This window comes from Solea senegalensis, linkage group LG7 (assembly GCF_019176455.1).
Source record: "Solea senegalensis isolate Sse05_10M linkage group LG7, IFAPA_SoseM_1, whole genome shotgun sequence".
NCBI lineage: Eukaryota > Metazoa > Chordata > Actinopteri > Pleuronectiformes > Soleidae > Solea > Solea senegalensis.
In genome coordinates this window covers 9,542,104-9,568,304 of record NC_058027.1, presented here as the reverse complement: position 1 = coordinate 9,568,304, position 26,201 = coordinate 9,542,104, and the positions used below count along the sequence as shown (strand labels likewise).

General features: G+C 39.7%; 1 pseudogene; it reads right to left on the bottom strand.

Annotated features, from left to right (window-relative positions):
* Positions 1–5,417: 5,417 nt before the first annotated feature.
* On the bottom strand, positions 5,418–8,170 carry LOC122772617 (annotated as a pseudogene).
* Between the last annotated feature and the right edge of the window lie 18,031 nt (positions 8,171–26,201).

The window sequence follows — 26,201 nt, the reverse complement described above, 5'->3', positions numbered from 1 at the left end:
GCCACATCATTCATAAGAAGCGAGCCCCTTTGTCCCCTGATAATGGAAACAAACTAGTCTGCCTCAGTAACTGGCTGAATGTAAAGAAGGATTAAGCCATGTTCTGAAATGTTACATATTTGCACTGTGCATGTGCATTTTTGTTGTTATCATTTATGTTACTAGTTCATATAATCAATAATTTCCATTTCATCTGATGTCTAATTTGGGCCACACGGCGGTATAGTGGTTAGCACTCTCGCCTTGCCTTGACCTTGATTCTGTTATTATTTCTATTCGAGAATATAAGAAAGATGTCTTTTTGTGTGCCAAAATTTGTACACAGGAGGGAAACTGTGTTTGAAGTTTAAAAAAAATCCATTAAAACAGTCTTTGAATTTAAATATATTTTTTTTGTGTTGATTCTTCCATGATTTTAAATAAATAAATACATGTTATAAGCTTCAGGTTTATTATATATTAGATTAATTACAGAATATTGTGCAATTCATTTGTTAATTTTTTGAATCGATTGACAGCCCTAATACATAGCCAATTACAAAATTGCTCGATCTGTTGCACTTACGCTAAAAGAGGCATGAAATGGCCAAATAGCACTGTTGTTTTTCTATTTGCACTATTCCACAATGAATGCCTTTCTATTTCTACTCAGATACATGTGTTTGATGAAAGACCCTATTAATCAAATCAATGAAAATATGATTTCACATTTCACTATCTTATTTCACTATTTACAAGCCTATAAAGGGAAATATGTTTTTTCACACAAGTAAGAGCAGACACTGTTTTTAGATGGGACTGGAGAAATACAGACTCTATATACTTAACAGAGACAGCATGGTGTCTTGACTCAAGTATGACATTCATGAACAAAATATTCTTTTCAAATTCCCTCAGAATCTTAATTAGATGAGTCAATATCGTCTAACCAAACCCACACTATCAAATTTTCCATTAGCAATAGTACTTGGTACTTTTTTAGTACCAGGTACCAGGTAGTACTTCCAAGTGAGCTACAGGTTGGCAACCACGGCACTAGGGAATATCTAGCACCTGTACATATATATATACATACATATACATATTTGTATATATATATATATATATATATATATATACATATATACTGTGTATATATAGTGGGTACGGAAAGTATTCAAACCCCTTTAGAAATGTCACTCTTTGTTTCATTGCAGCCATTTGCTAAAATCAAAAAAGTTCATTTTATTTCTCATTAATGTACACTCAGCACCCCATCTTGACAGAAAAAAAACAGAAATGTAGAAATGTTTGCAAATGTATTAAAAAAGACAAACTGAAATATCACATGGTCATAAGTATTCAGACCCTTTGCTCAGTATTGAGTAGAAGCTCCTTTTGAGCTAGTACAGCCATGAGTCTTCTTGGGAATGATGCAACAAGTTTTTCACACCTGGATTTAGGGATCCTCTGCCATTCTTCCTTGCAGATCCTCTCCAGTTATGTCAGGTTGGATGGTGAACGTTGGTGGACAGTAATTTTCAGGTCTCTCCAGAGATGCTCAATTGGGTTTAGGTCAGGGCTCTGGCTAGGCCAGTCCAGAATGGTCACAGAGTTGTTCTGAAGCCACTCCTTTGTTATTTTAGCTGTGTGCTTAGGGTCATTGTCTTGTTGGAAGGTGAACCTTCGGCCCAGTCTGAGGTCCTGAGCACTCTGGAAGAGGATTTCTTCCAGGATATCTCTGTACTTGGCCGCATTCATCTTTCCTTCAATTGCAACCAGTCATCAACCGGCTGAAAACACCCCCATAGCATGATGCTGCCACCACCATGTTTCAGTGTTGGGATTGTATTGGGCCGGTGATGAGCAGTGCCTGGTTTTCTCCACACATACTGCTTAGAATTAACGCCAAAAAGTTCAATCTTGGTCTCATCAGACCAGAGAATCTTATTTCTCATAGTCTGGGAGTCCTTCATGTGTTTGTTGGCAAACTATGCAGGCGTTCATATGTCTTGCACTGAGGAGAGGCTTCCGTCGGGCCACTCTGCCATAAAGCCCTGACTGGTGGAGGGCTGCAGTGATAGCTGACTTTGTGGAACTTTCTCCCATCTTCCTACTACATCTCTGGAGCTCAGCCACAGTGATCTTTGGGTTCTTCTTTACCTCTCTCACCAAGGCTCTTCTCCCACGATTGCTCAGTTTGGCTGGACGGCCAGGTCTAGGAAGAGTTCTGGTCGTCCCAAACGTCTTCCATTTAAGGATTATGGAGGCCAATGTGCTCTGAGGAACCTAGAGTGCTGCAGAAATTATTTTGTAACCTTGGCCTGATCTGTGCCTTGCCACAATTCTGTCTCTGAGCTCCTTGGGGAGTTTCTTCGACCTCATGATTCTCATTTACTCTGACATGCACTGTGAGCTGTAAGGTCTTATATAGACAGGTGTGTGCCTTTCCTAATCAAGTCCAATCAGTTTAATTAAACACAGCTAGACTCCAATGAAGGAGCAGAACTATCTCAAGGACAATCAGAAGAAATGGACAGAATGTGAGTTAAATATGAGTGTCACAGCAAAGGGTCTGAATACTTATGACCATGTTATATTTGTGTTTTTCTTTTTTAATAAATTTGCAAACATTTTTACATTTCTGTTTTTTTTCTGTCAAGATGTGGTGCTGAGTGTACATTAATGAGAAATAAAATGAACGTTTGATTTTAACAAATGGCTGCAATGAAACAAAGAGTGAAAAATTTAAAGGGGTCTGAATACTTTCCGTACCCATATGGATATATATATATATATATATATATATATATATATATATATATATATATATATATATATATACATATATATACATATATATACACGTCCCCACACACACATACACAAGCGCTTACACAGGGTCCAACACACACTAAAATGTTATTTGTTGCTATTTTTACTGGTGCTGCTGCTGCTGAGAGGAAGATCAATGTGTGGATGAATGATGACTCAGATGATACTACTGATAAAAAAAAAGCAGATAAAAAAAGAGAGGACAGGGCCATGAACACTGATATACAAGCTACCAGTCGGAAGAAGCTCGACGAACATGGTGTCAGGTGAAGGTTACCCTGAAAAACAGGCAAAATAAACTATCTATCTATCTATCTATCTATCTATCTATCTATCTATCTATCTATCTATGTGCTGATCATTGTCATGCCATCAGCTGTGAGAAAAGGCACCTTCATCAGTCACATTTCTGTCGAAGAAAACCAATCAAAACAATCAATGTTATTATTTCTGCAGAAATTGGTTGTTTTTTCTTGCACAGCAGTGATATGTAACATTCAAGCTTTGTGTTTGGTGCCAACAATGTTCAGCATCAGCCTTCTCTCTATCATTAGACAATGTCTGCCAATTCAACCAGTGGAGCAATAATGACAACAAACCATTACAATGCAATACAAAAAAAGGGTAAGCAACTGCTTATGAAGTCATATCAGCAATTCTCAAAGTATGATGATAGAATTTCTGTGAACATTTTTAATGTTATCTGAATGTATAAGATAAGATAAAAAGCCTCTACAAAAGCTATGGGAAGGAACAGAATCTCCGTCATTCTTTAGCAAGTGTATCAGAAAGAAGAGCACTTAATAGTGTTTTCTGTAATGTAGAGAGTTTGTGAATAGCATCTCTTGTACTTGCAATATCTCATGCAAACTGAATTTTGCTGTGGCCTGGTGCCAGTTGGAAAAATCCTCCTTTGACAAAATGCTCTTCCATCCGTCCATCTGAAGACACATTTTTTCCTTGACAGCCTGGAGGCACACAAAACAAAAATGCGGTCCATCTGTGCAATTGTGTGTGGTCTTCTCCCTTTACTAAACCAATGACGGTTGAAATGAACAATAAATGTTTTTATCTCCATATCACTTCCCAGGAAAATTGTGGTTGCAAGGCTGGCACAATTTGTTAAAATCTGTCCAAAAAAGTTCATACTGTCTTCTTTTTTATTATTAATATCACTGAGCTAGAGTTTCATTCAGTCAGACAGAAAAATAAGGTTTTTGATTACCCTAACATGTTTTGACTACTTCCTGTGGTCTTCCTCAGAGACATGTGATGTTACATGTGACGTGTCTTGCTTCCTGTTTTATATGTTTCAGGGAGGCCATTGAGATCCGGAAGTCAGACAGCAGGGGGTGTAGTTATCCCCTGCTGTCTAACAAAGCTGTACAAAACAGGAAGACACGTCACATGTAACATCATGTGACCCTTCTGAGGAAGACCACAGAAAGTGGTTGAAGCATGTCAAGGTCATCAAAAAATCTTATTTTTCTCTCCACTTTGTACCCTCCTCTCTGTACAGACACTCCCATGAAACTAGTCCTCTCCTCCTCCTTGTGCTTGGGTTAAGCTAGTGCCCACTCCCTCATTATCTTGCACCTGCCCGGATATGCTGCTAGTTGCATTAGTTTCCTACAGAGCCGTGTGCTGTCCAGGGTGTACCCCACCTAACACCCTATGTCAGCTGAGATTGTGCAGCATGCTGTGAGCGGTAGATGATGGATGTTATTTGACTTTTTTAGATTTGGTTACTTTGCCATTTAAAAATGATAATTGTGACAATGAAAACAGTTCATTTGTATGTAACATTTACTGTCAGAAAAAGATCTGAGAGGCCATTGGCCCACCGTGTCCCATTAGGGGCTCTGTAGTTTCCTGCTCTATGAAAGTTTGTGAATTTTTAGCATTCACAATTTTTTCCATATGTATCCTTGCGTCATAACAGTCTTGTGATGTGACCACTGAATTGATCATTTCAAACAGATCCAGTCTGAATTAATACTGAAATAAAAATATAATTTGTCAATGGTATAACTGTTATGTCCCAGATCATAAGGGGTGGAAGCGAAGCAATATAATTAGGGCAATCAGAGATGGCAGACTTCACCCCATTCACACAATGTGTGTGTCTATCACAAATTCTAACAAGCCTCTGTTGCTCATATTGCAAACAAGTGCGGAATCACAGACAGACAGAGCCACCAAAAAACAATACTTCACTCCCACTCCATGGAATGAAGTAACAACCAAGATGTAATATGGTTATACAAAGTAATTTATTTGACAAAGGGGTTGAGGGTAAGCTCACGAAATATGCTGGCAAACTATGGAAAATGGGCAGAGGATCCTGTTCAAACAAGATGAAAAGCAAATGAAAAAGGACTCAAAAGAAAGAGCTAAATAACTTATTAGTCAAATACAGGAATACAACCCTACTTTAAATCAAGTCTTTACTTTAAGGAAAACAAAAATTACAGGGTGGAACAGCATCACTAGTGTATCTAGACAAGAGAAATCAGTTTTTAGAAGCTAAGGACAAAGTACATGTCATTCAGCATTACTCAAATCAAAATCACAAACAAGATCACAAGCAAAATCACAAACTGCTACTCAGCATGAGGCGCTCTGACTCTCAGAGGTGACAGGTGAGGACTGGGAGACGGCTTCTGAGAGGTTCTGCGGCCTATATCCTGAGTGTGAGTGAGTGAATGTGCGTGTACCACAGGAGAATCCCCCAGCAGTTTAGTTCTATAGCAGCATAACTAAGAGATGTCCAGGTTTCCCTGAACCAGCTCTAACTATAAGCTTTATCAAAAAGGAAAGTTTTAAGTCTAACTTTAAATACAGCTTCCACCTCCCAAACTGTCATTGGAAGCTGGTTCCACAGGAGAGGAGCCTGGTAACTGAAGGCTCTACCTCCCATTCTGCTCTTACAGACGCTGGGAACCACAAGTAAACCTGTATTTTGCGACCTAAGTGGTCTGTTAGGGTGATAAGGTAAAACTAGGTCTTTCAGGTATGAAGGGGCCTGACCATTAAGTGCTTTGTACGTGAGGAGGAGGATTTTAAATTTAATTCTAAACTGGGAGCCAGTGTAGAGAAGCTAACACTTGTGGTCTCTCTTTCTAGTTCCTGTCCGAACTTGTGCTGCAGCATTTTGAATTAACTGAAGGGTTCTAACAGACTTGTTGGAACATCCTGATAATAAGGAGTTACAGTAATCTAGATGTAACAAAAGCATGAACTAGTTTTTCAGCATCCTGTAAAGACAGAATTCTAATTTTCATAATGTTCCACAGGTGGAAGAAGGCTGTCCTGGAAATTAGTTTTATGTGTGAATCAAATGACATTTCCTGGTCAAAAGTAACTCCAAGGTTCCTCACAGTGGAACTGGAAGCCATGGTGATGTCATCTAAAGTGACAATGTGATCAGAAAGTTTTTCTCTGAGGTGTTTAGGGCCAAGTATAATGACCTCAGTTGTTTCTGAGTTTAAAAGTATGAAGTTACAGGTCATCCAGGACTTAATGTCTCTGAGACATTCCTGGAGTTAAACAACCTTATTTCATTCGGCTTCATTAATAAATATAGTTGTGTGTCATCTGCATAACAATGAAAGTGTATGTTGTGCTTTCTAATAATGTTCCCTAGAGGAAGCATATATAAGATAAAAAGTATAGGCCAAAGCACTGAGCCACAATTAACAATTTTGTTTGTAGTGAGGCTTCATTAACATGAACAAACTGGAATCTATCAGAGAAGTATGATTCAAACCAGCAGAGGGCAGCACCTGTGATACCAAGAGTCTGCAGCACTAAGATCTAACAGGACAAGTAAAGAAACCATTATCTGAAGCCAAGTGAAGATTGTTACTAACTTTAACTAGTGCTGTTTCTGTGCTATGGTTTAATCTAAAACCTGATTGAAAATCTTCAAACAGGCCATTAATGCGCAAATATTCACATAATTGATTAGCAACTGCCTTTTCTAAGATTTTAGAAACAAAGGGAAGATTAGATATAGGTCGGTAATTAGCTAAAATATCTGGGTCAAGGGTCACTTTTTTGAGAAGGGGTTTAATAACTGCTATTTTAAACGGTTGATGGTTTAGATGATGAAACTAATGAGTTAACTCAGGGAGATCTATAAGGGAGAAACTGTCTGTGCACCTAGTGCTTCTAAAGCTCTTGTGCTAAAAGATGAGTCAGTCCCAATATGAGGGAGATGATCAATTTTTTCTCAAATTGATGTTATTTTATTCACAAAAAAGTTCATAAATAAGGAATAGATGGTTCAGTGTCAGCCTGGCTACAGTGCTGAAAAGAAACCTGTGATTGTTCTTATTTTCTTCAATTAAAGAAGAAGAATAAGCAACTCTAGCTTTGTGTAGGGCTTTTTTGTAAGCCAAAAAAACCATCTTTCCAGGCTATATAAAATTCCTCTAGGTTATTGGAACGCCATTTTCTTCTAATCTACGTAACGCCTGTTTAAGAGCACGAGTATTGGAGTTAAACCATGGTGCTAGTCTCATCTGAATCACCACTTTCTTTTTCAGAGGGGCAACGCAGTCTAATGTATTACACAGTGAGGCTGCTGTACTATCAACAAGGTTATCTATGAGGGTGGGAGTAAAATCACAAAAAGTACCTTCAGATGTACTGACATATGGCACAGAGTTAAATGGAGGTTGCACTGTCTCTTTAAATGTATTAATATTATTATCAGACAGGCACCGGCTGTAGCTGTATTTCTTGTATTTATGTTATTATAATTCATTATTGTACAATTAAATGTGAGTAAATAATGATCAGTAAGGAGAGGGTTTTGAGGAACTATGTTTAAGTTATCAATATCAATACCATAAGTTAAAAAAGGATCGAGGGTGTGACTAAGGCAATGAGTTGGTTCATTAACGTGTTGAATAAAACCTGATTCCAACAGCAAGTTAAATGCACAGCTAAGACTATCACGGTCAACATCTACATGGATGTTGGAATCCCCTACAATTATGATTTTATCTGTCTTAAGCACTAACTCAGATAAGAACTCAGAGAACTCTGATAGGAACTCTGAATAAGGTGTAGGTGGACGATAAACTGTGACTATATCATAATTGGTTTCTGTGATTTCCAACTAGGATGAGATAGATTAAGAATAAGGCTTGAATGAATGTCCTGGTTTGGGCTTGGGATTGATTAATAATCTAGTATTAAAAATGGCTGCTACACCTCCTCCTCGGCCTGAGTTTCTAGGAATATGGGTATTAGCATGATTGGGTGGAGTTGACTCATTTAGACTAACATAATCTTCTTCATGTAGCCAAGTTTCAGTTACACCAAATAAATCAATACAATTGTCAGAAATTAGATGCCCTGTTTGTCTCCCGGCTGCACGGGAGCTGCTGAGGGAGCTAAGGCTATGTGGTCCGCACATAATAAAGCAACATACTGTCAACAAGCATGCTTGCTATTCGCAGAAAAACTGAATAAAGAAAGCTACATTCAAATAATTGAACCATTAACATTGAAAACAATATGTGGTTGCTAAATGCACCACAGTTATGCTCATAAAGTTGCAGACCAGATGATGTGTTTTTTTTCTATTTTGAAAAAAGGTGGCACAGTGTGTGTGTGAGTGTGTGTGTGTGTACGTATGTGGGTGTTAAAAATGATTCAGGAGTGCAGTGGAAATATTCCAAACCTGCTCAGAAAAAAAGCTGAGGGAGGATGTTTACCCATCAAAGCCAAGTACACACATTATGCTGACAATCAAGAGTTACTCTGCCAGGAGGAAGAAAACCTACTCAGTGCTCATCATTAAGTCAACTATGCTAATTAGCACTCAATTCATATTTTTATCAGTTCTACTACTAGGCATGTAGAGGATAATATGTTTGCCCAAGGCAAATAAACATGACTGGCAAATGCTGTATTTCATGCCCTAATCACATCTAGGTTTGAACATGTACTGCACAGTGAAAATGCTAAATTCTCAGAGGATTTGCACAGAAAACCAGAATTTCCTAGTGAAGATTAGCGAGGAGCATTATGGTTTCATGCCAAGAAAGAGTACCACAGATGTGCTTGCTTTGAGAGTGCTGATGTAGTATAAGTATAGAGAAGGCCAGAAGGAGTTGAACTGTGTCTTTGTGGATCTAGAGAAAGCTTATGTAGTGCCAAAAGAGGAACTGTGGTACTGTATAAGGAAGTCTGGAGTGGCAGAGAAGTATGTGAGGGCATGTGTGGTGCAGGCAGACTGTCCTCCAATGAAACGTACATATAGGTCGTATGCAGGAATTACGTCCTATGTTACGACCCCCTAGCGGTTGTATACATAACAGCAACCACTTCCGCCTTAGACGTGGTATCTAGTAGCTTCGCTGATGTCGGCACCGGCAATCGGCTCAGTGGCGAGAGCACTGCGCGACAATGGAACAATTCCTATACCGCCTTTTTAATATTTTTTTAATTTTTACTACCTAACCCTGTCTTTTTTGCCCTTACCCTACCCTCAGTAACATCTGTGCATATTCGAGTTGGAAAATAGTAGTAAAAACATACCTTTACGTCGCATTCAGGGGTTTGAAAAAAACAACCCACAGTCACTTTTTCAGAAAACGACCAATATGTACGTTTACAGGGGTTGAAAAAACGAACTATATGTATGTTTCAGTTGGAGGACAGGTTGCAGACGTGCAGGACATGCATGAGGACAGTGAGACAGTGGTGAGGTGTGCAGCTGAAGTGATGGATGGGTTCAAGGTGAAGGTGGGATTACATCAGGGATAAGCTCTGAGCCCCTTCTTGTTTGCAATAGTGATGGATGACAGATGAAGTCAGCGAGGAGTCTCCATTGACAATGTTGTTTGCAGATGATATTGTAATCTGTAGTGAGAGTAGGGGACAGGTGGAAAAGAGCCTGGATAGATGGAGGTATGCACTGCAGAGAGGAGGAATGAAGATTAGTGAATGACAGTGAGACAAGAAGTACAGTGAAAATGCAAGAAGTAGAGTTAGTGAAAGTAGATTTTAAATACCCGAGATCAACCATTCAAAGCAATGGACAGTGCACATGAGAGGTGAAGAAGAGAGTGCAGGCAGGGTGGGGTGGGTGGGGAAGGGAAGGGCTACAAGACAGTAATTAGACCTACTATGAGATTCTTGTTGGGAGTGACCGGGATGGACAGGAGTAGAAATGAGCATATTCGAAGCACAGCTCAGGTTGACCGTTTTTGCGAATAAAGTAAGAGAGGCAAGGTTGAGATGGTTTGGTCACGTGCAGAGGAGAGATAGTGATTATACTGGACAAAGATGTCAGTTAGGAGGAAAAGAGGAAGACCACAGAAACATTTCATGAATGTTGTCAAGAAAGACATGAGGACAGTTGGTGTATCAGAATAAGACAAAGGGAAAGGTGGAAGTAGAGGATCCACTTTGGCGATTCCTAAAGGGATAAGCTGAAAAAAGAAACACTATTAATAGTGTAGAAAGATCTGACACAATGTTATGAGGTGGTTTATTAAGGCATACAAAAAATGGTAAAATAAATTCTTAAAAGATTTTGACAGTACAGTAGGGCAGTCATGAGGCTGGATTTCTCTTGATGCCAAACAATATTGACTTGTCAAACAGAGTTGAACACTCCAGTGTGTGTGTGTGTGCCACCAATACACAAAGGTAATATTAATATCAGGACATGGCCTTGTGGCTGCGGTGCCTGATGAAACTTCCTCAGAGTAAGTGATGCTTATTCAGTGCTTATTCATTTACCATCCTCAAACACAACTCTCTCAACACTGGTGCGATGAGACTTGCTCTCCCTAGAGCATTTAGTGTTTTTCACTCTCCATATCTAAGGGGGGCCTCATCGGCACAGTTTCTGTCCAGCTTTAAAGTTTTGGTTTTGGTAACTTTTTAAACCATTGTTTAATTGTTTAAGCCTACCTGCTCTGCATGGCTCTCTCTATATTTCTCAGTAGTATAGTGTTTAGATCTCCTATACTTTGTATTCAATTGACAAGCTCCATATCTCATTTCACATCACGTATCTATGAATTCACATATGTCTGTATTGTTATCCTAAATCTTGGATGGTGTGGATAAACTGAAACTAAAATTGAATTCTACTTCTCAAAAAAACCTGGTTGTTCAGCAGTTTCAGTTCAGATAAATGCTTCCAAAACAAGGTGGCCTATGCAGCACAGAAACAATCAAAACAGCAACAGAAAAAAAAAGAAAAAAAAAATTTGGTGCAAAAGGTGATGATGAAGCTTTAAAATGGAGATGGTGACCACCAATCACCCTGTCTGACAAAATATGATGGTGTCAGCAATGTAAGAAATGGTGCAGGAAATGGGAGGAAAGAGTCAAGCTATATGTATTTTCTGTCAATTTATATCACTCCTCATATTTAAAAGCATTTAACAGGAGTATAAATCAGGCCTAGGGTTGCCTAGGATTGCGGATTGCTGCTATATCTGTGAGAGGGAGCAACTTTGTAACCTGTTTACAAAGCACATTTAGAACGTTTAACTCTCTGAAGTCACTGTATATGGACTCCTGTTGTTTTCAAAACACATTAAAAATGAGTGCTTGGGGCACTATTCAGCTCTTGATGCAAGTCATTCTATTTGCTGGGTCCATGAAAACCCAAAGCAGCTCTCTGTACATTTGATTCTATTGCATAGGTGAGGAGGAGACAGTTGTCTAATGACCTACTGTGAAAGTGTGCATGTTGATGAATAATTAAGCAATGTTCCTTGTGGATCTGCTTGAGGGCCGCTCACTATCAGCATGTTTATTTGTGCAGCTTTTATTTTTATTTATAGATGTGAAAAAATACCATATTGTTTTGTGTTTTAAGTAAGGACATCTGCCTCATCTTGCTTTGTTTTTTAGTGGACACACTAACCATAGCCTTTCTGGTCTTAAATAAGAACCTTGCTATAATAAATGCCACTGCACTGTCTCCAAAAATTGATGTCCACAGAGGTGAGACTTGGCCACATTGTCTCCCACTTGTCTTAGAATCCTGGAAGCATAAAGGTCCTGGGCCAATAACTGATTGCAGCCTTTGCAGCAAGCATTTGCTTGCTCTCTCACAAATAAAGAGCTGTAAGGTTATATTTGATACACAACCATTGACAGAGCACTGTGGACAACACAAGGAATTGTATTTGGCAGGTTGAAACTCAATTTAAGAAGACAGATGCTGTTGTCAAAACAATCACTGTTATTGTCAATGGATAAAGGAAAACATGTGGACACATGGATAGGAGGTCAAACTGTTTTTGAAACTGTTCACTATGCCAAATTCTCCAGCTTCAAATTGAATGCCAGTTTAGAAAAAAATAAACCTGACTTCAGGTACTGGCTGTGTCAGATATCTGTACTTGCCAGGGAATAATTTCCAGGCTCAAATTCACAGTCAAACAGTCACATGGTCATGTGCAGGCTTTGTCAGTGGTACTGGCTCATGTGAAGGGAGTATTAGCAACCTATTTCACCACCTTCAAAACTAAAGCAAAGTAGCAGTTATCAAACGTTACTCTCAACTGGAGACAGTAATGATATACCACCACTGAATTTGAATAATTTATATTTGAATAAAAATAGCTACATTTGAATAATGCATTAAAAAACTGAATTTGAATCACATAATTTGAATTTGTATTGTTTAATTTGAATCATTGCTTTGGAAAAATTCTATATATTTTCACATTCAGTTCTCACAATTCAAATTCAGTTCTCAAACATGATCAAAAATGTGGTGCTGATTGGCCATTTGAATTGTGAGAACTGAATTTCAAATATTTCCCAATGCAATGATGCAAGGAAAAGGTTGAGATTATATTGTTCTTAATACTTTTAAAATCAAATGTTAACCACTTGCTCTTCAACTTGTTGTCATTTATCAGTGATTAAAGAGACACCTTTTACTCTCATTTCAGGCTGACAGCTGACTGTATGCTGGGATAATTTTGCGAGAGAGATAATTTTTCAACCTATATAACACACTAGATGAAAGGAAAATACTGAAAAAGCAGAATACACTGTATTGCAGGCTTATATTTATGTTATTGTCGAAATTGTCCCCATTGATTGTATATAGAAAAAGTGATTCTCTCATGTACCTGTCCTAACAACACCCCGTCCTTCACTAGCCTTCTAGAACTTGTCAGGCTTTCATAAGAGCACAATTGGTGGTGGTATGTTTCAAGTTCATCTGTAGCAGTGCAGTATTTTAAGCTTTTCGTCCTACTACACTACACCAGATCTGTTTCTTTCTTTTCCCACACAAATCACTAAGTGTAAAAATTGTAAAATGACATAAAATCCAGCCACATTAAAATGCAGTATGAGTTTCCATGAGTCTTCCACAATGACTCATTCCCATCAGTTCGAGCAGCTTGTTATGGCCTTTTATTGTGCTCATGTGCCTTTTTGTAACCATGTTGACTGAGGTCCAATAACATATTGTCTTATGATTTAATAAGAAAACCTTTCCTCCCAAACAGCTTTACTATTGCAAATTAGTATTACATTTATCTGTTGACAATTAAGTAGTTTGCACTTTGATTAATATAGTCGTATGATAACTGTTTTAATGACTGCCTTAATGGCAAGGTAATGCAAGGCAGTTTAAATACAGAATTTTCATTCACAAAGGCAGATTCATAGTGTCGTATAGAACATTAAAAAAACAGCACATTTACATTTGGCTGACATTTGTAGTTAAGAAACATTGTTATCATTCTTTAGTGAATATTGCATTGTTCAAAGGTTCCATCTACAATCCTATTCACTTTCAAGGCACAAATCCAGTTTCCGAATCAATGCATGATGATACAGACAACGAATGACTGTAGAGTGTCATTTGTGCTAATAATATATACCTATATATGCATATATATATATATGCATATATATATATATATATATATGTATATATATATATATATACTGTATGTATATACATATATATATATTATGTAAAGAAATATTCCATTGATTAGCATCTATTTCCTTCAAAAACCTATAAAGTCTCTTTTTAAATAACATTTTGATCATCTGTATTCTTCCAATTAAACACTTACTCATTCATTCTTCTGATCAGTGTTTCTCTTAATTCTCTCTTGCAGTGTTCACTGTTTGTTTGTTTTTCTCATTAAACCAGAAATCATTTAAACATGTGAAAAGAAAAATAGATCACTGCAGTTGCACCACAAATATCAATGTGATGAAGGAAAGGGAAGAGGAGGGTTCAATGTTACCTTTCCTAATAAGACATAGACATTGTTTTTATAGCTATAGCATAAGGTGCTATTGAACTTATACAAAATTGATAGTAAACTCTGACAGGCACAACACAATGACACATGGTTGGATTTCAAATCATTGAGAAATCATTACCCAGTCATGCATTGAAACATTTCATATTACTGTTCATATATGTCAAACAGTAACATGTTATGAGAAACACTTCATTTTAATACTCAGTATTTTGTGTCAGTGCCATAATCACAGACTACTTTCCTGACATTGACTGTGTTTAAATTGGTAATAACAGCAAGCAGTTAAAGCAGAACGACAAAGGCAGAACTTTATTGACACCTCTCAACATTGGCTTCTCATTTCTGTTTTTTCTCTCTCCAACTACAAATGGAACCTTTACACCAGTCCTCTGTAACTGTAATAGCCATTTTGAAAATAGACAGGTTATAAACTGAGGTAAAAGTCTATGAGTATGAGAGAGAAAAACCTGGACACACAGATAAACATATCATTCACAGTATCAGGACTACATTAATATGGTTTAATGGTTTAATGGATCATCTCTGCAAAAGTGTTTTTTATATTATTTATTTATTTTTTCATTATTATTATTATTATTAATAATAATAATAATAATAATAATAATAAACCATAATATTTCTTGACTTTCACATTTCAGCTTTAAGGGAAAGAGGTTCAGTTACCTGCCACCTCTGCCTCTTACTGTGAAGGAAGAGTAATTATTCTCTCAGCTCCTGTGGCACAGTAGATGATAATGTTATACGTTCATGTGGATGATGTGCCTCTGGGTGCAATATCATTAGATTTGGCTGTGATTATGAACAGTTGAACTGATCAGATCTTCACAGAGAAGAAAAGGTTTATGAAAACTTTTCTCCCAGCATTTTTTTAAAATCAGATTGATTGATTAACAGTGTGGACACTGAAAGAGTTACCTTTTTTTTCATTTTATAATTGTTATTTATTTTTTATTAAATTTGCTCTCTTATTTCTTTTTTTATATGTATATATATTTTTCTAACCTGTCCTGCCCAGTACCTAGGACATGTAATATGGTTGACTGCATGCCTTGTGGTGTTGGACAGTTTTTCTGTGCACAGGGCGAGTCTGTTATATAGCACACACAGAACAAACTCTGAACAAACATTCAGGTACAGTTTCTATAGCAATTGTTAACAACCACATTAAGAGAGGGTGTCCAGGCTTACAACAGCTATATCAATTTAGTTTAATTTATCTCAGTCTGTAGTGTGAGTGAGTGTATGTGTGTGTGTGTGTGTGTGTGTGTGTATGTGTGTGCGTGCGTGTGAGTGCGCGAGTGCGCTTGTCAGTGTATGTGTGCAGGGATTTTCATTAGATGTTGTTAGAATCTGGGTGGGGACTAGAGGGCAAGCATGTGCCATGTGCCCCTAATCCCACCCACATCCCCGGCCAAAAAGGGGAGTAGCCTGTCCAGGCCAGGGACACGCTACAGCAAATTTGCTCTTAAATAATGTTGTATGCACCTTGTTGTATTCCCTGTACCTGTATTGACATAACTTTGTTCTGTTTCATTATTTGGCACTACAATCAGACTCCTCTGCTCACCCGTTCCCTTTCCAAGCATAAGAAAGCATGGCAGGGCAGCCTCCATAAAGTAAATACATGACCCTTAAAAGTCTTGAGGGCCTTATCTTGTAAATGGCAAAATATTCTAACTATAACAGAAAAAAATATCTGAGCTACATACTTTTTCTTAAACATAAAACAGCAAAAACAAACCCTTTTGATAAGGATTCCCTAAAATTGGTCGTGGGATAATTGTGACTTACATATTTCCAGCTAAAAGGGACTTCAATTACATTTAAAATTTAAAAAATCAGAAATCTATAATGTCTGCTTGTGTGTTGAACAAGTTATATGACATTGTTCCTCCTGACTTGGCAGAATGAAAAGGGCTGTGTTCATGCCAACTGATCTCCTACATGAAGTAAAAGACAAACCAAAACACTTGTTGCATTGCAATTAAAAGTGGGAAAGCTTATATATGATCAATCACTCAGTTTGAAGTTCTTTAACTCAAAAGAACCAAGCTTCTGTGAAACACCTAAGCTGATAAGATCAGCACAAATATTGAAAAAAAAACATTAAATTATACATATGCATTGAATATAATGAATACTGTCCCACAAACTCTCCACTATTTCCTGTGAGTTTCATCAGATAATGGGTCTGCTATTCTGCTGCATAATATGTGCTAGCATCTTTTGAATTGTCTCTTTAGATTGCCTCTTTTGAATAAAGCAGACAATGTTCTCTTATTTAGCTCTGGAGGGCTACAAACCACTGCTGGCTGGCTGTGTTATTGCCATTGCATCACCTTGACTTTCCTACATTAGTCTATTTAATTGCTGCTCGTGCTTTGAATACGTGGAGTAAGCATTTTTCATTGCTGCAACACTTTACTCTCCAGGTTCAGGAAACAGTGCCTCATCATGCATGTGATTTGTATGCAATACATATTTTTTGTTCACCATCAGTTATTTTGGACAATACCCTACAAGTTTAAACGACTACAATTGTTTTGAAATAACTGTAAGTGGATGTAGCACATACCATTAAAACTATAATGTCATGTGGCTCATCTCAGTTATCGATTTACGTCAAATGGCCTAAGAATAGACGAAACCAACAGCACATATTACTAGACTTTATTGATCACAATTTCTGTTCCACACAACTGTTCCATGTTTGTTTATACAGTCACCCTGGTGTGTTTGACAGAGGAAAGCAATAACTGGGAAGCCACACAGGACAAGTATGTCAAACCAGGAGAGAGCCCAGAGAGCCATAAGTGATGAAATGGGATGCATTCAGTGTTGTCAGTTATTGATTGCTGCACACATCATTGAGGTCACCAAAGTCCAGACATCTGGGGGTGTATATGATATTTTTTTGTGAATGATTTTGAATTATTAAAAACAATCCTGACTTAAAACGGTGTCAACAAATGAAGTATAATATGTTACTAACAGACTGCTTTTTACGCTTTTAGATACGAGACTGGAGGACTCAAAGTCTATGTAAGGTTTTAACAAAAGGTTTACTTAGTAAGAGTATAAACAAAAAACACTCATAGGGAGGATCAAAAACATTAACAAAAAGGAGGATTAAACAAATCTCAACACGAATAAACTAAACCATGTGTGGCGGAATGGTAGAAAGTGAGGACAAACCGACAACGCCACCTCAGGGAATTTCACCCCGAGGAAGTAACTAAATAAAATTACTAATATAGCCCACGTTAAGTCTCCACCTAGACGAAGGGCACAGGTTTGAAAAGCACTGGAGACGTGATTCCAACAATAAGTAAATATTTTATTAACAATCTTTAAAAATACCATTCATAAAAGGACACTATCTTAGTCTTAGTTGGGAATGATGTAGACTACCTGCCCACAACGCTCAGCTTAATAAAAAAACACTAGGCTGGGCCAGGGCTGGGGGCCTAGTGCGGCTGGAGGAAATCTGCAAAGGAAAAGGGGTCTTAGTATACACCACAGTGATTACCGTACACCATCCGGATGGCACCCAAGTGCTGTACAGTCGAGGGACCAATGATGGACACCACCACCAGGGGACCAGCCGCTATCTGCCCCTACAGCTACTGCCCTGCACAAAACACAAAAATGATCAGCAGAGTGAACGCCAGCAGCTCACAACTCCACACACACACACACACACACACACACACACACGCACCCAAACCCAACTAATACAAAATGGAATAGAAAAAATCAAAAATTAACATACACATAAAACAGAATACAAAGAAATAAAACTATAACATGCACAAACACAATCTTAATAATTCACAAGGCACTTTAAAGAACAAACCAAAATAATCAAATCAAATTAATCGAAACAGGGAAACATGCAGTAATTCAAATCAAACAACTTGGTCAAAAAATAAACACACACAAACAACCAAACAAAAATAAAGCAACTAACAAGCTGAAACAATATTCATAACTATAATTTAAACTATCACAAAATTGTAGTCGTCACAAAAGTAGTGGTGGTAGTAGTAGTAGTAGTAGTAGTAGTTGTAGTGGCCACATGAACTAAAACAATAAAAAAAGAGCGGGAGACAGAACAGCAGTCAGCCACGGCTTGGGGCTGAAGTTGCTACAGGGCCGCGGCACCGCGATTCACAGGCCGGCCCAATTACCTACCAAGCGAGCAAAGAGCAAAAATACTCAATCTTAACGTGGTGTAACAATTTTAAAACACACCAGGATCAGCCTGCATATACAGTACCTACCAGAGAATAGCAGCGCAGCGCTTCCAACTCGTGAGGAGAGGGAGAGCGAGAGAGAGAGGGAGCGCACGGCTCACTTGCCGTCCACAGCAACTAAAGACCAAAAAGTCATTCAGTCAGTGGCCCAACAAGAGCTACCAGTGGCCAGAGCATAATGTAGCCAGCTTACCTTCCGACACTGATGTGTTCGCCCACAGTGGAGGGAGCACACTTCAGCTCCGCACAGACTATGCAGCAGACTCTGCAAACAACAGCATGGAAGCGTGACACCACGACCACTCGCCGTAACTTCACCACTGTATTCAAGAATCCTACCAGCGTAACCTACCGCACACTAGGGAAGTATGGATCACCGAGCTATCCGTCACGGCCACGCCAAACCACAATCTGACTGATCACAGCATCCGGGAGGAAGGTATGATGCACATCAAAGGCGCTGCCCCGCAATTGCGCTATGACGCAATGACTGATTCTGTCGGTGATTGAGTGCACCCATAAAGAATGCGGGTCACTTCAACTTGCCACACATGGAAACATGAATAACTTGCTATGAATAGAACTTGACGACGTAACTCATGAACTAAACAATACAAACTGGCAACATGACAGAGGAAGACCAGGAGCCTGTTTCAGAAAGCAGGTTCAACAAACTCTGAGTTAAAACCTTAACTCTAGGTTGGCCAACTCTGAGCTGTCAAACTCTGAGTTTTCGGTTTCAGAACAGCTGGTCAGCATTAGTTCAATCAACTCTGAGCATTTTCACTCTAAGTTAAGTGTATGCGTTGGGAATAAGAAAAGCCATCATCAATGGAGCTCTGACACTACGATTCACCATGGCAACAGGTAAACACATTATAAAGGAGAGATATATATTTTAAATACTCTATTAATCCCCTTAGGGAAATTATTCTCTGCATTTTGACCCATCCTAGAATTAAAAGCAGCGGGCTGCCACACTGAGTAGCGCCAAGGGAGCAACAGGGGGTTGGGTACCTTGTTCAGGGGTACACCAGCCTTTTCAACCTAGTGGGGACTTGAACCAGCAACCTTTCGGTTATAAGCCAAGTTCCCTTTCCACTTGGCCACAGGCTGCCCTATTATACCCTATTTCTCCAAGTTAAAATAGTTCCCTGGTGTCCTAATGAACATGTCTGTGATATGCTTTGGTCAAAATACCATAAGGATGAAGCACCATAGCAGTTCAATAACCCTGCCAAAACCGCCCCTTTCAGAACACTCGGTTTTGTGCCTGGTCGCTTTACATGCAAATGAGACACAGGCAAACACACACCCACTTCTTCCAGGGGGTTTCTGATTTGTCCTTTTTACTGCGCTCATTCCTCCCTTGCCTGCACTCGAGCATTTTATAGGGACAAGGTGGAGCTAAGGTGGAGCTCTTGAAGTAAACTTACTGGTGGGTGGTAACATTCGCGGTGAAATGCGCATGCTGCCGTCATAATGCGCAGGGAATTCAACATCGCATGTTTTATCGCCTATACTTACGCTAAGGGGGACCACGAAAAAATGACTGAGTATTCTTTTTCCACACTTTGGCGACTGGTAGGGCCTCCAGAGTCCCAAATATGTGCATTTGTACTATCTGGGTATCTCATAGGACTACTGGAATTAAGCTAAGTATCACTTCTGTAGGTCTTTCTTATTTGGTTGCTATTTCATTAATTGCTATTGTATCTAGCTGGGTTGCTTGACTTTTGTGACTATTGACTTGTCTGTTTAGTTAAGGTGAAAGATTTTTAAAGATATTTTGTCTGCTAGGTCAAAGAGAAAGTTGTTATTGTTGCTGTTTTGACATAGTTTCTATTGAGCCATCATCATCACCAGGTGAGAAGTTTCACTGGCTACAGGGGAGTGGCCAACACAGCTGTAACCAATCAGCACCTTATCAGGTGTCTTTTAAAAAGCAGCACTCACTTTGAAGTGGCCGCTTCAGGACAAAAGTCTAAACCGGAGTCTACTAGTGTTTTCTACCTTTCACATATGTGCATTTTTTCCATTCCTGTTCATGTCTCTTCTCATAGATACTACAAACCTCACAATCACTCACAGCATTACCGTAACCTGTCCTCACTTATCTATCCCATCCGCTCCACACACATCCAACACCTTATCGCAGGGGGCCTGTGGAACTGCCAGTCAGCTACCCGCAAGACTGAGTTAATCTCCAGCTTTGCTACTGAGCAATGCCTGGACTTCCTTGCTCTCACTGAGACTTGGATAACACCCTCCAACACAGCCACCCTTGTGGCTCTCTCCTCCGCCCACTCCTTCTCCCACACACCCAGATCCACTGGAAGAGGTGGCGGGACAGGTCTGCTCATCAACCCCAACTGGACTTTCACTCTTTACCCACTGCCACACTTCTCTTCACAGTCGTTTGAATTTCATGCTGTAACTGTAACTCACCCAGTAAAACTCATCATTGTTGTCATCTACCGTTCACCAGGCCCATTGGGACACTTCTTGGAGGAACTAGATTTCCTCCTCTCAAACATCCCAGAAAATGGCCCACCACTTGTTCTTCTTGGTGACTTCAACATCCAGTCAGAGAAGTCATCCGATCTACTTCTTCTACTTTTGTCTCTTTCTCTCTCACTTGCTCCTTCTCCACCAACTCACAAAGCTGACATCATCTTCACCAGAAACTGCTCCACCTCTGACCTCAAGGTAACTCCACTTCATGTCTCTGATCATTTCTTAATTTCCTACTCTCTCCCACTCTCCCAATCTGATGGTCTCATCTCATCAGATATTGCAGATCGGCACTTCCTTCAGCTGACTCCTTCTCCTTCATGCATCCCAACTCTGCCACAGACACCTTCCTCTCTACTCTATCCTCCTCTCTTGACTCTCTCTGTCCTCTTACTTTACGGCGGGTTCATAAGTCCTCCCCAGCCCCATGGTCATTGGACTCAGTGCGTGCTGAGAGCCACAATACGGGCAGCAGAAAGGAAATGGAGGAAATCAAAACACCCTGACCACCTGCTTTCCTATCACTCTCTTCTCTCCACCTTCACTTTAGCCAAAAAATATTTCTATCAGACTAAAATTCAATCCTCTTTCTCTAACCCCAAAAAACTTTTCTCGATCTTCTCTAACCTCCTTGACCCCTCCACCCCCCTCCTCCCTCCTCCCTTCTACCAATTCCCTTTGTCAACTACTTCACAAAAAAGTAGATGACATTCGCTCTTCTTTCTCAACCCCACCTCCTGATCTCACCACTCTACCAACCACAAATTCAGCTCCTTCTCTAGCCTCTTTCACCCCTCTATCTCAGGATCAAGTTCTTTCCCTAATAACCTCTGCCCGCCCCACCTTCTGCCCCCTTGACCCTATCCCCTCTCACCTTCTTCAGTCAATTGCTTCTGATCCTCTTCCTTTCCTCACCCACCTCATTAACACATCTCTATCATCTGGTTGCTTTCCGGACTCTCTTAAAGAGGCCAGAGTGACCCCCCTCCTTAAAAAACCCACCCTTGACCCGTAAGTAACTACAGACCTGTCTCTCTTCTTCCTTTTCTCTCCAAAACTCTGGAGCGTGCTATCTTTAATCAACTCTCCTCCTACCTTCACCGGAACAACCTTCTTGATCCTCTTCAGTCTGGTTTTAAAGCAGGTCACTCGACCGAAACTGCACTTCTTGCTGTCACTGAGCAACTCCACACTGCCAGGGCTGCCTCTCTCTCCTCTGTGCTCATCCTCTTAGACCTTTCTGCAGCGTTTGACACGGTTAACCACCAGATCCTTATTTCCTCCCTTCAAGAACTAGGTGTCTCAGGCTCTGCACTTACCCTACTCTCATCCTATCTTCAAAACCGAACATACAGAGTAACCTGGAGAGGATCTGTGTCGGAACCCTGTTCTCTAGCTACTGGGGTCCCTCAGGGTTCTGTCTTGGGCCCTCTCCTCTTCTCTCTATACACCAACTCTCTTGGTTCTGTCATTCTCGCTCATGGTTATTCCTATCACAGATATGCCGATGACACCCAACTCATTCTCTCTTTTCCCAGCTCCGACACACATGTAGCAGAACGGATCTCGGCTTGTCTGACCGACATCTCTCAGTGGATGTCTGACCATCACCTGAAACTCAATCATGACAAGACTGAGTTTATTTTTCTCCTAGGAGAAAAATACAGACCTAACCATCACCCTCGACAACTCTGTGGTAACTCCTTCTCATACCGCAAGGAACCTGGGTGTGACACTTGATGACCATCTCTCCCTCACTGCCAACATTGCTGCAACAGCTCGATCTTGCAGATACATGTTGCACAACATCAGAAGGATACTGCCTCTTCTAACCCAGAAGGCGGCACAGGTTCTGGTCCAGGCTCTTGTCATCTCACGCTTGGATTACTGCAACTCCCTCCTGGCTGGTGTCCCTGTGTGTGCCATACGACCTCTGCAACTCATCCAGAATGCAGCAGCTCGACTGGTCTTCAACTTACCAAAATTCTCCCACACTACACCACTCCTCCGCTTCCTTCACTGGCTTCCTGTAGCTGCTCGCATCCGCTTCAAGACTCTAGTGCTTGCGTTCCATGCTACAAACGGATCCGGTCCAGCCTACATCCAGGACATGATCAAAACCTACACCCCAGCCCGCCCACTTCGCTTTGCATCGGCAAACCGGCTCGCTGCCCCCTCACTGAGAGGATCGCAGAGGCATTCGCAGAACTGTTCACTGTCCTCGCTCCCAAATGGTGGAACGAGCTCCCCATCGACATCCGGACAGCGGAAAGCCTCCACATCTTCAGTCGCCGATTAAAAACACATTTCTTCCGACTCTACCTCAACTAAGACGATGACGACACTTTTGCTTAACGCTATTTTATGACTATATTTCCATGTGTATATATAAACAGTCACTGAAATGCTGTCAAACATTAAGAGTAGTACCAGAGAGTGTCTACAGTGATGATTAGCCTACAGTGAACACAGTCACAGTGTTGGTGTGAACTACGGGTTCAAACATGATTTGTGAGGTTTTGGGGGCATCTCTAAAATATTGGCAAAATATTGTTTTTTGATTGATTTGATGCAGGTGTGGAGGCTGGAGTTGATATGTGCTGATATTTGCTGACTTAATACAAGTAGATGTACAGGCTTGTAATAATGGATGTGTTGAGTTAAGTATGTACCTAAACCGTGTCGTGCCACGAGTAGAGCTGGTGGAAATACGCCTCAAGTCCTAGCTCAGAGGCACGCAGTGCGAAACCTGCGGTATAGTTTGCACACTGCAAGTAACATCTGATCGGGATTTTGATGTTTTGAAAGACGTAAATTTCATTAATTTGGCAGGTGAACATGCTCTGATGCGTCACATTACATGTCATTTAGCAGACGCTTTTATGTTTATTGCATATAGGGTACCGGTCTTAACCACTGAGCCACTCCACCCCATACGTGTTTTGATATCGACTGTATGAATGAGTAAATGAGACTGAGTGTCAGACAAGAGGAGGAGACAGAGAGAAACTCACGGTTTGCCAGCGAGCAGGTAAGGTTTACAGAGTATGTTGCCAGGGTAACTGACTCAGCGTTAAGCTGAACTTGGCTTTGTGAAACCGAAAAACCAGAGTTTCCCTCATCTCAGGGTTAACTAACGCAGAGTTTTCACTAAACCTGCTTTCTGAAAAGGGCCCAAGGGACTATTTATACAGGAAGTAAATGGTAACAGGTGAAAGCAATCAGGGGCGAACAATCACACAAGGGGAGGAAGTCAGGGTCTGAAATGAGAGGGAAAGGTGAATACAAAATTAAACAGGAAGTGCAGATAAAAACAAGGCATGAGTGACTAAACTTAACAAACTTGACGTGATATTAGACTGCTCATAGTTTAATGTCTTTCATCAGCAGATTTGTTGGTACAATAAAGAGTGGTTATGTTAATGAATTAGCTTGACTTGAGTAAATTAGAAAGCCAGCTATCAACCCAAAGGTAATCTATCATTAAAGATGGATAAACTCTTATTTTATTCATTTTGCAAAATGGGTTGAAATTGTTGTTGAAATGAGCGTATAGTTTTATTTTTATTTGATTATGGCATTTCTTCATCAATGAGTTGCGCCAAGCCTTACATTCATTTACAAAGTTGTGCTCTTTCTTTTTCTTTTCAGGCATTTTAAATGAATATTTACAGTAGACAAATATTTAAGAACATTGAAATGGCTAATTTTTATTATCTCAAAGTGTTTGCTGTGAAATAGTTTGAAACTTAACAATGCCAGGAAAGAATAGGTTATGTTTAGAATCCAGTGAAAGCTGTGCCATCTTCATTTTTTTAACAAAAGATTTACTGCATATCATTTCTGAACATTGAGCTATTTTGCCCAACAATGTTGTCAGTATTATTGATAAAACACAGAGTATGTTGTTTCCATCTCATAAATTATGATATAACAGGGACTGTGTGATTCATTCTACACTCTCTCTGTGCTCCTCTCACACACTAAATCCTCATGTCAAGACACGCCCCACCATCAGGTGCTTTTCCATGTTGTCACAAGGCCTGTCAACTTTGGTGACATTCAATTAGTCCTTCAGCACCTTCTTTCACCAAAGTGCCTCACCTGGGGCATGGTGAGGTCACTCCATCTCCTCTCTGTGCTGTTTTGCAGCATGAAATGACACACTGAGGGCATGAGTCAGGAAACAAGCAGTAAGACTTGCACATTCTATAATTCTCCATTTTTCAGTTACTGTAAAAGAAAATAAACTGCCTGTGTGGTACTGGGAATTCACGGTCACTAAGAAAGACCCAAGACTGATATGGGAGTAAACACATCTCTTATGCTTCCAGTGCTACTGTTTCTCAGCTGTCAGACCTTTGTGTTAATTAAAATAAATGAAGGCAATTATGTTTGGAATGTTGATTCAAACATTCAGCTTGGGTGGGGTTAGGGCAGGTTCCTTGGATTGTTACCATCAAGCCTGCTGCATGTATTTTACGTAGTCAGATTTTACATTAGAAAAGTATTTTCTTTGAGGCAAGATTTTGGTTTTGTCTCCTCAACAAAAAACAACTGAATAAAATGGGTCACTTAAATATCTGTTTGTGTCTTCAAGGCATGCGATATTGGAAATCAATTGGGAAAATATTAACAAAATTAAAAGCAGTCTTAGGAAATGTAGGTTTGAGATTGTCTTATTAGTTGCCTGGTACATGGTGTGGCATGACGTGGTGAGGTGTTGGACAACGCCACCTGCGGTAGTTTCACCCGCAGGAAATTCTAAACTTCGAACGCTTGATGTTCATTAATAAGACACACAGGTTCAACAATACCACAGGGGCAAGAGATGGTGTCAATTTAAAGAAATATTTTATTAAACCAAAGTAATTAACAAAAGTTCCAACACACCAGTTACCCACAGCAATAATAATAATAATAATAATAATAATAATAATGATAATAATAATGATCACATAAAATAAGCACCAAGCAAGAATAAAAATCAAGGGAAAGGGTTGGAGCTTACCAGAAGGCAGGGACAAATCAAAAGTGGAAGGGTCCGTTACTTAAAACAACCATGACATTGCACTCACACATCAAAAGCAAAAGGAAATCGGGAAGGGGACCACCACCAAGGACGGGACTGCCACTTCTGGGCCACAGCACCTAACCAAAAGAAACACATTAAAATATGCCAAAGGTTCTACACAGGACTGGTAGGGAGGAAACCAAATTAATTAAGAATACCAAAAATACAAATAAACACTAAATAATACAAAGTAATAAACTACATGAAGCACATTTCAACAATTGATGCCCCTTA